Source organism: Clytia hemisphaerica, unplaced genomic scaffold (genome assembly GCF_902728285.1).
Source record: "Clytia hemisphaerica strain Z4C2 unplaced genomic scaffold, Clytia hemisphaerica genome assembly, whole genome shotgun sequence".
In the NCBI taxonomy this organism is placed as follows: Eukaryota; Metazoa; Cnidaria; class Hydrozoa; order Leptothecata; family Clytiidae; genus Clytia; species Clytia hemisphaerica.
Genome location: NW_027103286.1, coordinates 1,316,219 through 1,330,154, shown reverse-complemented (window position 1 = coordinate 1,330,154; position 13,936 = coordinate 1,316,219).

Below are 13,936 nucleotides of genomic sequence, written 5' to 3'. Positions count from 1 at the left end.
GATATTTTTCGTAAAGATCATTCTCTTGTCCTTAAGAGTGACTTGTTTGGTTATATAGTTTTCAAAGTCTGTTACAAAAAAATTGACATTTCGTGTTTTTCAATCCTTCCGCTTTAGGAGTGAAAAAATATAGCTAAAAAAATTTTCTTATTCATTTTCCATATTAATTTTGAAACTTTTAAGAAAATTTTAAAAATCTTATACTAAGCCTTTCAAAATTATCTTTACAACGAGGCATCAATTTTCTTTATATCTTTTTTTTCTCGATAACAAAAGAGCGAACTGCCATTTCTTTTGGAACATATATGTTACTCAGGGTGTTTGTCTATCAGTATATTATATGTACGGGATGTTTTTTTTATTTCGTGTTTTTATTTATTATTTTTCGTATTTTTAACCATGAGGCTTTCCACAGAATATTTATACGGTAAAATCGAAAATGATATTTTTATTTGAAAAGAAAATATTATGAAATATTTGAACAGAAAACAAAGAGTTATTATATCTTTCAAACGCTACCCAATTTCTTCTGTAATTTTTAGTTGATCCATTACGGAATAGTACACCTTAAAGCTTTTTTCACATGCACGCAAAGTTTTACGTAAAGCCTTAGAGAATGGGAAATTCGCTAATCTTACAAACAACAAGGTTTTTTTGTAAGAAATTCTACTAAAAGCCCTCGGATATACTCTTAATATTTTTAGTTTTACGCCTATGTCCTTCAAATGCCTTGTTTCACCATTTTGTGAGTATTTTTGCCCTTTTCCAAGATATCGGGTGTTTTAGAGTCCCCAAAGCCTTAAAATGTTCTTAACTTTTTCTTAATATTTTGGTCATCAAAGGCTCATTTTCTCATATAGTTCATTCTTATAAAAAACGTGTTCTCCTTAAAGGGAATTCTAATGAACCAACAATGGCACAAGATGATAGTGATGATAGTGTAAATTTCCCCAAATTGTTTCCAAGTTAGTGCCCAAATATCAGCTTTTTTAACAGTTCGTTCCTCTAACGGTTGGGAAAGAGCATTTAATCTTTTGGAAGGCTTATTCCCAAAGAAATATACGTATAATTTTGTACTTCTGTCATCTGCAAAATGTGTCGTGATAAGCTTCCTTGCATGTTATTTTCGATGTTGGTACACAGGTGTTTTGTCATTTTTGCGAGTGATGCACATAGGTCGTTTTGATTCAGTTTTGAAATTGTCCGAGCAAAGGATACGCCTCCAACTATAACCATCAAGTCCCGAGGGGCCGGCTCCTCCTTTCGTCCTCAATGCTGACTGTCGGATCATTTCGCCGTCAATATCGTCAAATCTGACCGGGTGAAGTTTGATTGGTGAGTCATTGAGGAGAATTTCTTGGTCGGCTGGCTGGGATAATGGATGCTTTTGCTTTAGTACGTTTAGCGTATCAGAATCGAGGACTCCATTGCTCATGTTCTTGCTTAACAGCTTTATTGCACCGTTGACGTTACCTTTTGACATCTTCTTCACGAACTCTTTCGATACCTTAAGGGAAGAAATTTTCGCGAGAAGAAATTTTCGCGGAAGAAATTTTCGCGGAATTTAATTTCGCGAATTTGGGTGTAATTCGCGAAATTAAATTCCGCGAAACACACCAAAATGGCTAAACCGCGAAATAAAATTCCGCGAAACACGAATATTCTCACAATTAAAAAAATCACCCCTAAAATTGGTCTTTTTAGGGCAAAATAGGGCTTTTTTGTAGACAAATAATTCCCTCAACCGCGAAATTAAACTCCGTGAAACTTTTGAAATCGGCTCATTCGCGAAATTTAATTTCGCGAAATTTGCCATTTTGAAACTCTGATTCGCGAAATTAAATTCCGCGAAAATTTCTTCTCGCGAAAATTTCTTCCCTTAAGGTATCTTTTTGATCGACACACGTTTGACTTTTGACGATTGAAGGTGCCTTTGTATTGTTTCGCCTTCGTGGAGCAGTCCGAATAGATCACCTTTCTCCCATAAGTCGAAACGTCTCTTTAATGCATCAGCATGATCTTTAGATTTCGATTTTTGGGAAGGTTTTTGTAACAGAAGGGCTGGCATGACCATCATTGCTTTAAGGGAGATTGTTTTGATGGACGAGTCTTCTATCCAGCTGTTGACAAGTCGATTAAGCTCTCGGATGAATTTCTTACCACTGTTTCCGGATGGTAGACGAAATAGGTTTTGGCGCCAGAAAACTATCTTTTCGTAGATGGTGTTCAACGTTTGAGAGTACTCCGATCCTTTGACGTCGCCCCAATAGAAGTTTTTCGATTTTTTTAGGGTTTTGGTGGTTTTGACGGGTGGGTTGAACACTGGGATGTTGGTGCCACTTTCTCTATTGGGAATTTTATCGTTCAAGCATTGGAGGGTGTATGCCGGCCGATGGAGTGGTTGTTGTTCGTCTTGTTTGTATGGTGGATCAGGAGGCTTTGGGGGTCCGGTTGTTCTGGTTAGGTCATGGTAGAGTCAAATCGACAAGTGAATGGATATCGGGGACAGTGTCTTCTGACAGGGTCCTGTTTCTACAGTTCTTTGATTGCATGTGTCTCTTCAGTCCCCCGGTAGTTTTGCATACTTGTCCACATCTTTGGCATGTGGAAGGTGTCGCGGAGTTTAGACTTTCCATCATTCCTTTTCAATACTAGCTCCAGAGCCTAATTTCTCCTACCCCTTTACTAGACTGATGGAACAATTTGAGCACAAAACTTTCTTCTTCCAAAGTGAACAATCGGTTCGGTCAACACTTCTTTATAATTTTATGTGTGATTGACAGCTTTCCGCATCACTTCTTTCGTTTTCCGCTTAAATTAGGTTTTTTTATGACGGTTTGACGTCCGCCATCTTTGTTGTTAATCAATTAAGCACCCTTTTACTTCCGCCTTGTACATTACTATTTATTAACATTTATGTATCATACCCCGTTGGAAGGGTAATTTCAAGCAGTTCCAACTATTTCGATAATCTCGAATTTATCAATAATACGATTTTAAATCATCTAATTACAAAAATACTAACTAACCTAAAACATTCTGGTTGCTTTTAATTAAAAAAGATCTTAAGTAATAATTTTTATCGGATAAAAGATTTAGCACTGCAAGAGCACTTCTATGGCAAAATTATAAACCTTAGTGTATCAAAGTAGTGCCATTTTTTTCATCAATTAAAAAATGATGTTTCCATTTCTATTAATGTCCTGATTTACTGCACGACTACGTAATTTTTTGTCAAATAATTCTTAATTAGGAACCTTCCAAGATCTACAAATTGTCAGATTTCCTGACGCTTAATTTCAACCATGCTCAATTTTGTTAATTAGAGAGAGAGAGAGAGGACCCGTGACATGACCCACGTTCTTGACGAGCTTATCTGATATTTCAATGGCTAAAACTTTAAAGGAGCAGGCCAATTTCCCATCGGAGAGGAACGATAGTGTCGGCCTTTGATGTGCTGTCCCCAGTCGGGTTCAGTTACCCTTGCGCGTAAGCGCGTAAGTGAAGCTAAAAATATACGGGGTCTTGCAAAATTCCGCAATCTAAAACCTTCCAGATGTTGAAAATTTTCCCGACCTTCAGAGCTTTAGTGTGTCTGATGAAAATTTCACCATCTGGGTGCCAGACAATTGACGAGCTTACTTTGTTGATTTTGATCGATATAACAATTTGTAATTTCATATGCCATTTCGTTTTTACTTTTCAACGATCACTTTCGCAAATTCGCAGGAGTATGCAGTGTAGAGTGCAATTCCTTATACTGTTCTTTCGTACGATTATCCACATTTTTGAACCTTCAGACGTACTTATTTTTTACAGATTTAAATTTAAAAACTGTTCCTTCTTTTTAAAGAAACCATGAAACCTATTCATCTTTCTTAGCTTAGTATTTCCTTAGTATTTTCCCTCTGGGACCTCCGTTTCACTAGGAAATTTCGTGCCCCTAGGAAAAAATACCCATCGGCATGATACCCTACTTTTTCAGCTCCACTTACAATTTTACTTTAATTTCATCCCCACTTAAAATTCAATGGAAAATTGCCGCTTCAGTTTTAGCTCTGGGTACAATAAAATTCTTATCCCTGTTAGGATTTTGATATCAATTTTGATGGGGAAACTTTCCACCGGGGCCGCAAGACAGGAGTGTACTTCAGGAATCAAATATTCCTTGCATGTTCTTGCGTCCTCTTTATTTGCTCACGTGTATTTCAAAATAAAAATTATGTAATAATGGCGTAATATTATTCTTACTGTCATTTCAAAGCATCAATCAAGTCTAATGACGTCATCACACTTAATAAACTGTAACTCGTTATCTTATACTTTGGGTTTTGATAATTAAGAGATTTGATCTGATGCCAAATCCTGAAGAAGCTTGTCATTTAAATCCTTCCTGGATTTAGCCACATTCTTAGAAGCCGTCAATTTATGGCTTTCTCGAGACGTGATAAAAGTCATAAACCAAACCTCCTTATCTTCTATACGAAAGTCTGTCTCAAAAAGGTTTGTATTTTTCATTGAGTTTCAAACCTGAAGGGCTAGAGGCGAAATTTTAACCTTTCTCAGGCAAGAGAAATTGAAGCTACTTATTTCCCATCTAAAACGCGCATAGAACGCGCCGTAATTATGACGACGGATTGTATCTAGCGGTTTTTTTGTTTTTGAGGACTACATTTTTTTAAATCTAGCAATAGATATTAGTTTCAAGCTTGGCATTTTTTTTCAGATTTTTTGCACAATGATAAAATCTGATGGAGCCTGATTTTCGAGAAAATAATTATTTGGGCACTTTGGCCAAAAACTGCCTAAAAATTGGGTTTTTTCTATTTTCTTATTACATTAGCCTTCAAGTCCATCCAGCATGTAGCTTGTTTTATCTTCACTTTACTTTTTCATTTTTCAAGTTTTCAAAAATCTTAAATCTATTGGATTATCCTCATCGCCCTGGAAATATCTTTCCAACGGTGTATAGCTTTTTAATAGAGCATAGTATTATTATTATTATCAACATACTTTTAAGAGAGAGTTTACAAACTTTTTAGACTAGAGTCTAGTTCTGGCTGGAATTTGTTTTTTGATCATTTTTGATGACGCTGAGTACTGTGAACTATTCTTGACCGCGCCATTCAATTCAATTCAATTCAAAATTAAATAGACGATATCGGCTTAACGTGAAAACTCAGATTTGATCCCCGAATATTGCCCACAATGCTTTGTGTGGAAAAAAATTTCACCGTGAACTTTTTTCCGCGCAAAGCATTGTGGGCAATATTCGGGGATAAATCTGAGTTTTCACGTTAAGCCGATATCGTCTATTAAAAAATGATTTATTGGCCTGCATAATTTAAACTAAAATTTACAATATGTTAAAATTACAATATAATTAGGTTGGGGAGCAGGCCAGGCTCTGGCCATCCATATAGAGGTTACCCGACTAATCAATGAGATGACAATCTGGTTGCAAGTATATGTTTGAGATTTTAATAATAGGGGAGGGATTATTACACAACAACATAAAAGTAGAGATAGAACAAAAAGAACAAAAAAAGTATGCTATTTAACAATTAGTACTGTAAAAATGAAAAATAAAATTTTGGATTTAACACGGGTTAAATCGTGGTTTAACTTTTATTTGATAAGCGCCACAGTAATGGAATGGCTGGGTGGCCGCCCTCTGCCAACTGAGTCTACTTTGCTGATAACCACGTGACGTCATGTTCATAATGGCAACTCCCTGTTCAAGTCGACGCTCTAACTGAAAGCTGACAGGATGAAATATTTTTTACCTCGCTCCCTCCCTGCAGTTATGGTTGTAGGCGATCCTCAATTATTTATACTAATATTGTATTTATCGGGACAAATTTTCCCCAAAACTTATTATTCGAAGATTAGCCATAATTTCATGCCAAACTTATATCTACCGACTCACACTTACTTCTCAGCCGTCTGACTACTTGATTGGTTTCTACCCCTAATCTAGGTCATAGGCAAATGGAAAGTTGAATTTAACCAATTTTTAAAATAAGCCTCAAAGAATGTAATAAGTCTCAGCCATTCAGTCTACAGGCTACAAACCATCACCACAGATTAGATTAGATTAGATTAGATTTTATTATGATGATGATGCATCGTAAATCCCCTCTTCCCTATCATAGGCTAAGGAGATTTAATGGTTAGGAGGGAGGGAAGGGTAGATTTTCAAAGGTAGTAGTAAGGGCCCCCAGTAAGGATCACTAAAAAGCTATTTCCACAGAAATTTGCAGCCAAACACAAAATCGTTTCAATATATTTTTACAATTTTTTTCTAGACATTGCACATATATTATATACAGAATTTTCAGGTGAAGAGCCAAATGTAAATTTTGGAAATGCCAGAAATATATCATTATTATTATTATTATTATTATTATTTTTTGATTTTTGGCAGAGATAAATTTTTTAATGCCACTCTCAACTTCAAAAATAGGTGAAATTAGAATCCTTCAAACATTTTTTTTGAGTATATTTGGTCAAATTTTTTGGAGTAGACTAGATTTGCACTTACTTCGGCTTTTTGGAGATTCTACTTTTTCATAGAATTCTGGCTGTTTTCATTTCTTTCAATTCGTGATTTCTCATTTTTATTCTTCATTATATTCTTATAATCAAAATTATTATTAAAGATAAATATAGAAGAGATATTGAAAAACCATGAATCTTAAAAATCATCATTTTCCTTATTCTAACCTGAAAACTGAAACTGTCATTCTATTTGGTTTTGATCAAAATTAAGCCTTGGCCTTGTGTTCTTATAACAACTTTTAAAATTGTTCTTATAAAACTTTTTAAAATTGTTCTTATGAAAACTTTTTGAAATCGTTCTTATAAAAAATTGAAGAAATAGAAAGAATAAATATCATAAACAGTGCTACTGACATGTTCAAAATCACGATCGTAGGTCATGAAGCTAAGAATATTCTTATCGCTTCATAGTAACGTGAGTTTTAAGAGATATTTTTCGAAAGATATGGACCATTGCACGTTTCTAACACTGACATATAGTGTGGAAGAAAGGATGCAACAATTTCTGATTTCATTTTATTTTATTTTGTGTACTGTACTGTGGAGCACAGTATTCTTGACTATAGCAGAATGATTTTATTTCGGGGAAACTTATCTTCAGTTTGTTAGCCTTGAGGCTTGTGGAAAAAATGTGTTTTGAATAGAATTGGAAATGCTTGTATATTGTCAAAGTTGAAAAATGTTATAACATTTTGATTAATTGAATATGGAGTAAACACAAGCCATGCATTCATTTTCTTTAAAGAAATTTAGAAGTTTGATTCATTTTCGAGTCTTAAAGTAACAAAGAAGATTGAAACTTCGGTGAATGGGGATTGTCTCACTACCCTGGTGGAAATTTCTCCCACAGTAGGGATAAAAGTTTCTATTGAAATCCCAATGGGAAAATAATTCAGTGGGATGGAGTGCAATTGTTTCCATTGAATTTGGAATAGTGATAAAGTCAAAGTCTATTTGCCAGTGGGGCTGAAATTGAAGTTTTATTCCAACCGGAGAAGAAATCTAGGCGAAATTTTCCAGTGGGTGGGGATCCACCGGGTCACTGAGACAGGGTTGTCAATATAAATCTAAATAGCAATGACCATGAACTCTTTTTCATTCATTTGAAGAAAAGGGTCACATTATGACATAATCTTCGAATTATGGTTTAATTATCTTCGAATTTTTGTTAATTTCTTTTAATGAATGACTATGCACTCATTTATTGATCGATTGTCCATCAATAATAAAAGAATGCGGCCTTTTGTTTTGTTTTCCTCGAAATATCTCGGACTTTGGCTTTTTCCCAAGTTATGTTGATTGATATTTATTCCAAGGAAATCCATTCCCATTATGATTGGCCTTTTCATAAATCACGTCACGAACATCACTTACCTCGTTTTGAAATTATTGCAATGGTGATAAACTCCCAGCAGATTTTATTAAAACGACTTTCTATTCATAAAAAAATCATTTTTTAAGGGACATAATAACCATGGTAATTTTTTGAATACAAGGCAAGCGATGTTCGTGACGTAATTTATGAAAAGGCCTATTGGCATATATTGATTTTTATTAGGGTCTTGAGGGTAAACCTATTGCTAGTCAGACCAACGTTAAATAAATTGGAAAATGAAATTAAAAAATATGATAATTGGTTCCCAGATCTTTGGAGTTAACTCTATTTACAAAAGTAACACTTGAAGACTCAAGGTATCTAATCACCTAGGCTAATGTTTGAAAAAGGGAAATGTTTGAAAAGGGAGAGGCGCGTTGCATTCAAAATAATTTATGAAAAGGCCTGTTTCATACACCTCTATGTATTGTTAAACAACAATGTGGAAACTATGCAAAGTCCACGCCGAATTGTTATTTGTTTAAACTGAGGTCTACGCTAAAAAAAGTTCCGCAGCGGCTGCCAAAAGGTAGACGAAATTGCAAGGGGGTTTTGGGGCGCTGTAAGCGCCTCAAATGGGTCAAGGGCTGAGCCCTGGGATAATTGATCTTCTCACGCCTAAAAATTTGTTATATTTTCTAGTTCTATGATAAAAAAGGCTAGAAAAATAGTTTGTATTGCCGGCATTGCTCATAAACCTGGCGTAATGAAATCGAGCGTTAGAATGGTGGTGCTCCTCGCGTCTTGAAAAGCTTTGACGCCAATATCTTACTTTATATCCACTCCTTACGCCAATACGCCAAAAGTAATTCCTGCCTCGCCATTTCCAGCTGGATTGTCTTTTGTGTCCTGTCCAATTTACTTATTTGTAAATTTATTAGTTTTTTAAAGAAACAGGAAATTATTGAAAACGAAAGTGAAAGTGACACCAATAAATACCTCATTATGGTTAGATATTATATTTGATTCATCTATGACGTCATTACCAAATTTCTAAGAAGATTTTGATCATAGTCATGCATGTAATTAATGCAAAATCGCTGAATGTATATCAAACTCAATTCTACTCGCAATATCTTATCACACCCCATTCTCACAGACTTTTCAGCCAGTTGGGGTAAAAATAACGAACTGAAAAAAATCGATTGGGATTAATATGCCAATGTATTGTTTATGGCTGGGGTTTGAATTTGATATCTTCAAATCTCACTGTGATGTAAACTCTATGTTATCCGGGGTAGGGAAAAATTTACATTTTAAAGCTTTTGTGAGTCTAGGTTTCCTAGATTTTTCTTACTTATATAATTTCTTTTTTTGGTTTGCCCTATTTAATGCAGTTTTTGACAATAAAGACAATAAGATAATAAATTTCCTTAAGTTTTGACCAGAGAGGTAGAAAATCTCAATAAATTTTGACTGGGTTACCACTCATTATCCCACCGGGGCTTGAATTAGGCCAGCGGATCTCACCGGGTCACTGAACAGGGGTATTTATGAAAAAAGTTGAGAACCCTTGCTTTAAATCTTTCTAGAAAGGACAAAAGAAGTTAAAAGTTCAATCAAGCTCATTGCCATGCAATATTTATGTAAGATGTAAGAAGAGGATTCTCAAATTACAATTTTGTTGTCTTTAAGATTGAGAGCCATTAAACAAGAGTATTTTAAGACTGCTAGGACGAATACATATACGTCATCATAAAGTTTCATGACGTCATCAAATATTAACACTAGCCTTCTTTTAATTGATACCTTTATAAAGGGGGGTGATTAAAAATTAAGATAATGCATTAAGATTAATAGTCAGTAGCCAGTTGTTTTTAATTAGTGGAAAATGAAATAATTGACTCTGAAAGTAAAGCTTGGTACTCACTTGTGAAAAAAAATCGCGTTTAAGTGCGTCGAACACATTTTTGCTTTCTAGTGAGTACGTTCACTAAACGCACTTAAGCGCACTTAAGACGCACATATACGCACATAAACGCCTTGATTTTGCTAGGCGCACTTAAACGCGAATATAAAAAAGTGTTGATATTTCGACGCGATCATCAAAGACACCAGGTTCGGATACAGAGGGAGGCTATAACCAATGGAGGAGAGTGCACTTTATTATCGTATTACCTTATATGGAAACTAATTACTCCCCATGAATAAGATAGCCTACCTCATGTATCCGACCCTGGACACCGCGTGTAAACACTATTCAGTTCTTTTGAAATTTGAAGAGCGGGTTTTTTTTTTCACCTCAAAGTGCGCTAACTGATAAACGCACTTAGACGCACTTTTAAACGCGATTTTTTGCACAATGAGTACCAAGCTTAAAAGGGTTACCAAGAAAAAATTCAAACTTTTTAAAGTTTGAATAGAAATTTTTTTAAACCTCTAATCTAGAAACTTCAAATCTTATATTTTCTAAAAGGATCCAAAGACTTCAAACATAGACGCAATGCACTTAAAGACACATTCCATCATTTCATACTATTTCCGGACGTCGAAAGCTATTAAATTATTCAAAAATTATTTTTAATATTCATAATCTACATATTATTTCATAATAATTAAATCATAAACAACCAATCAATAAACACTCTCAAAATAAATTATGCACATTTTCAAAACAAACTTTCTAGAATTCGTTCGTGACGTCAAACAAAATATCTGCATAATTAAGAAAACAACCAATCACTTTCTTACAAAACGGACATGTTTTACGGCACGTCGTTGGAAAAGCTCGTAATTAAGAAGACATTCATTTACGTTACGGCAGCGCGTGCCAATAAAAAGAATTCTTGATTACGTAAGAAAGGCTCACAATATTCAATTTTGAGAGAAAACGAAAGTGGCACAGTAGAAATAGTCAGTCTAATGCAAAGAGCTGACGAGGCAAGATTATGAATTTTTATCAAGGGTTATCAAGAATTAAAAATGAAAATGGCGGCGAATATTGTGGCTATCCAAGACCAACGGCTCCACAGGGGGCTTATGGTAGTATAGGCCGGGGTAGTGTGGAGACAGCCAGTGCTTGCACCACGCCCTCCACCGCATCTAACGAAAGACAAGAAGAAGACGAACATATTAACATAAAACCTTTCCAACGTGAATTTTTGGGTTTTTCGACGTATCGTTCCTTAGAGAAAAATGGCGTATGTGTTATAGATAATTTTTTGAAAATGGACATAGCAAAGCAGTTATATGAGTTAGTGGAGAGTTTAAGTTCTTCGCATGGGTGTTACATGACCCGATGACTCGTTTATCAAATAATCCAAATTTTAAGAGCGACAGGGATGAGGGATTGATTATATGGTTGTCTGGTGAATAAAGAATGGTTGTCTGGTAAAGAGAATGGTCATGAGTGTATTGAAATTCTTACAAATTGTATGCATAAAATTGTTAAGTTGTTGTATAGATATTCTTTAACGCAAAACCACAGATTCCATGTTGTAAATAAATCGTTAGTTCAAGTTTCTTGCTTTCCAGCTCAAAGTATGGGTTATAAATTGCACTCGGATAACCCAAACCATAATGGCAGACTACTGACTTTAGTTTACCACTGTAATGTTGGGTATGAGAAACCTACCCATAATGGTTGTACCAGATTTTATATTAACAACAATTTTGTGGATATTGAGCCCAAATTTAATCGTTTGGTGTTGTATTGGTCTGATGTATATTTGGAGACTTTGGGAAGTTATAGTAATCCTTTATACTCACTGACCGTGTGGTATTTTGGAAATAAAATGAACAATGAGAATCAGAATTTGTTACAGATGAACCAACAAGTTTGTTCTCCTGTTGTTCAACAACCCTTCTTTCAAAATTTGTAAGTAAATTATTTTTGAGAAATTTTTATTTTTTAGGTATTGCTTTAAATTTTAGGCTGAAATTTCATTGAAGCAACGTTTTATGGGGGTCAAGAAGATAAGAGTTTTTCCTGTAATTTATCCAAGGTTGCCATTTCTCTCGTTTTTAAATTCCAATAAATAATTTTGACACGAACAAATAACCCTAAACAAGCACCGCTCTCCTCAAAAACTAAACTAATATTTCAAAACTTTAAGGCCATTCCATTCTGTTCAAAAGTTTGTTTATTCATCGATTCTGTAAAAACGTAGATTTTTGATAAACCTCCAAATAGGTTTTAGTACTAAATTTTTAACGCCATATTTGGTGGTTAATCTTTAACATGTACATTATTGTAGATAGCAACGTCTAGGTATAAAGTTACAAAGACACCCCCTTCTCACAGACCCACTGTAACTCCTTCCCACTGGAAAAATTGGCCAATATATCGTCACCGGTGGAAAATTATACTCCAATTTTTGTCCCCACTGAAAATAATCAAATAAACCAATCTTTACTGCAAAGTATTATGCTATTTTTCCTATCCCCACTGAATTTTCTGACAAAAGAATTGAAATCCCTAGCCACAGAAATCATGGACATATCAATCCCCATTGAGTTTCTCTCCCTTATCTTTACCCCACTGGCTTAAAAGATCCTCCCGGGTCTGTGAGAAGAGGGTGTGCATATACATAAAGGTCTTACATATACAGGATTTTCTATAGAAAATATTTTGCAAAATAAAACATAGAAATACATGTGGTACTCATATTCATGCACACACATTAAATTTTTCTAATCCAAGCTTCACTCCTTCCATTATTTATTTTTTTTCAATTTTTTTAAGCAAAAAACGATGGCCTTCTCAACTTGTATTCTCTCTAATTTCGATAAAAACTTTTATAGATAGCTTCAGACAATCAAATTAGAGGTATTCAAATTTAATTTAAACTTAAAAATATTTCTCAATTTGAACTCATTTAAACCACAAATTTATTTTTGCGTTACAATTTTTTTTCAATTCAATTTTACAACTTAAAGCTTCCTTACCCTACCGCACTCGAAAGCCCTTATTTTAAAATTTGTTAGAATATTCCAAAAGCAAATTGTTTTTGGATTTTATAGGAATCTATAAATTCTGGGTTTAACTGTCAGGGATACCTAGCTTTCTTTGAAATGATCGTATTGCTTCAAAGATAATGTATTTTGTAATAAAATTCCAAATATCTTTCCCGACTTTACAAGTTAGTAATATTTTTGAATGAATTATTTATTTTATAGAGTTTATTGTTTATTTTCGAATTCTTCTAGAATACCTGACAAACAACTTTTCTTGATTTGTAAATTTGTTATTAAGGACGCCACTTTATTTTCGCTGATTCTGTACAGCAGTAGCATGTTCATATATTTAGATAACACTATGGTACAAAGATCTGCTGATGGGTTAGCATGATTTTATGAAAAATATTTTTGCCAAGCCTACAATATGCATTCAGTCATACCATGTACTTATTTTAAACGTATGTACACACACCACTTTTATATCAGATTATAATAATACAGGACTAGTCTCCTGTCTAGGCCAACACTTGCTTATGAAATACCAACATTATGAAGTTTCCTCGAAATCGCAGACTTTTCTGGTCTATAATTTGCAGTTTTCAGTGTTTTTTGATCGTATATTGTATTTGGATAATCGTGCTTTGGTTTAAAACAAATTGCCAGAAGTGTCATTAGGTAAGAAAAGTTCTTTTTTTATCCATTTATTTGGAAATTACGCCTAAATTTATCTTTGTTTCTAAATTTTTGAGAAATTCTTCGCATTTGATTAAAGCCCTTTTTCTGTACTCAGTTGTTATCGACAGCCAATTAAGATAGCTGGGATATTTTCAAAATAGTAATCGGGGGTGGCTAGAATTTCCCTATTTTAATAATTATGAATAGATTTTTACTGTTATGTTATTCTATCTGGCAGGTGACGTCAAAATTTCCTTATCTTTTACAATGGATAACAGAAAGACACAAGAGACACACCCTTTTCCACTAATAAATTTTCCATAAACTGGATAGCGCTTATCATTCGCCCTGGTGTTATTTGGCAGCAATAATTCTTTTTGGTTTCGCTTGAGTACACCTGTCGGAAAAAGCCCAAATGTATGGTTT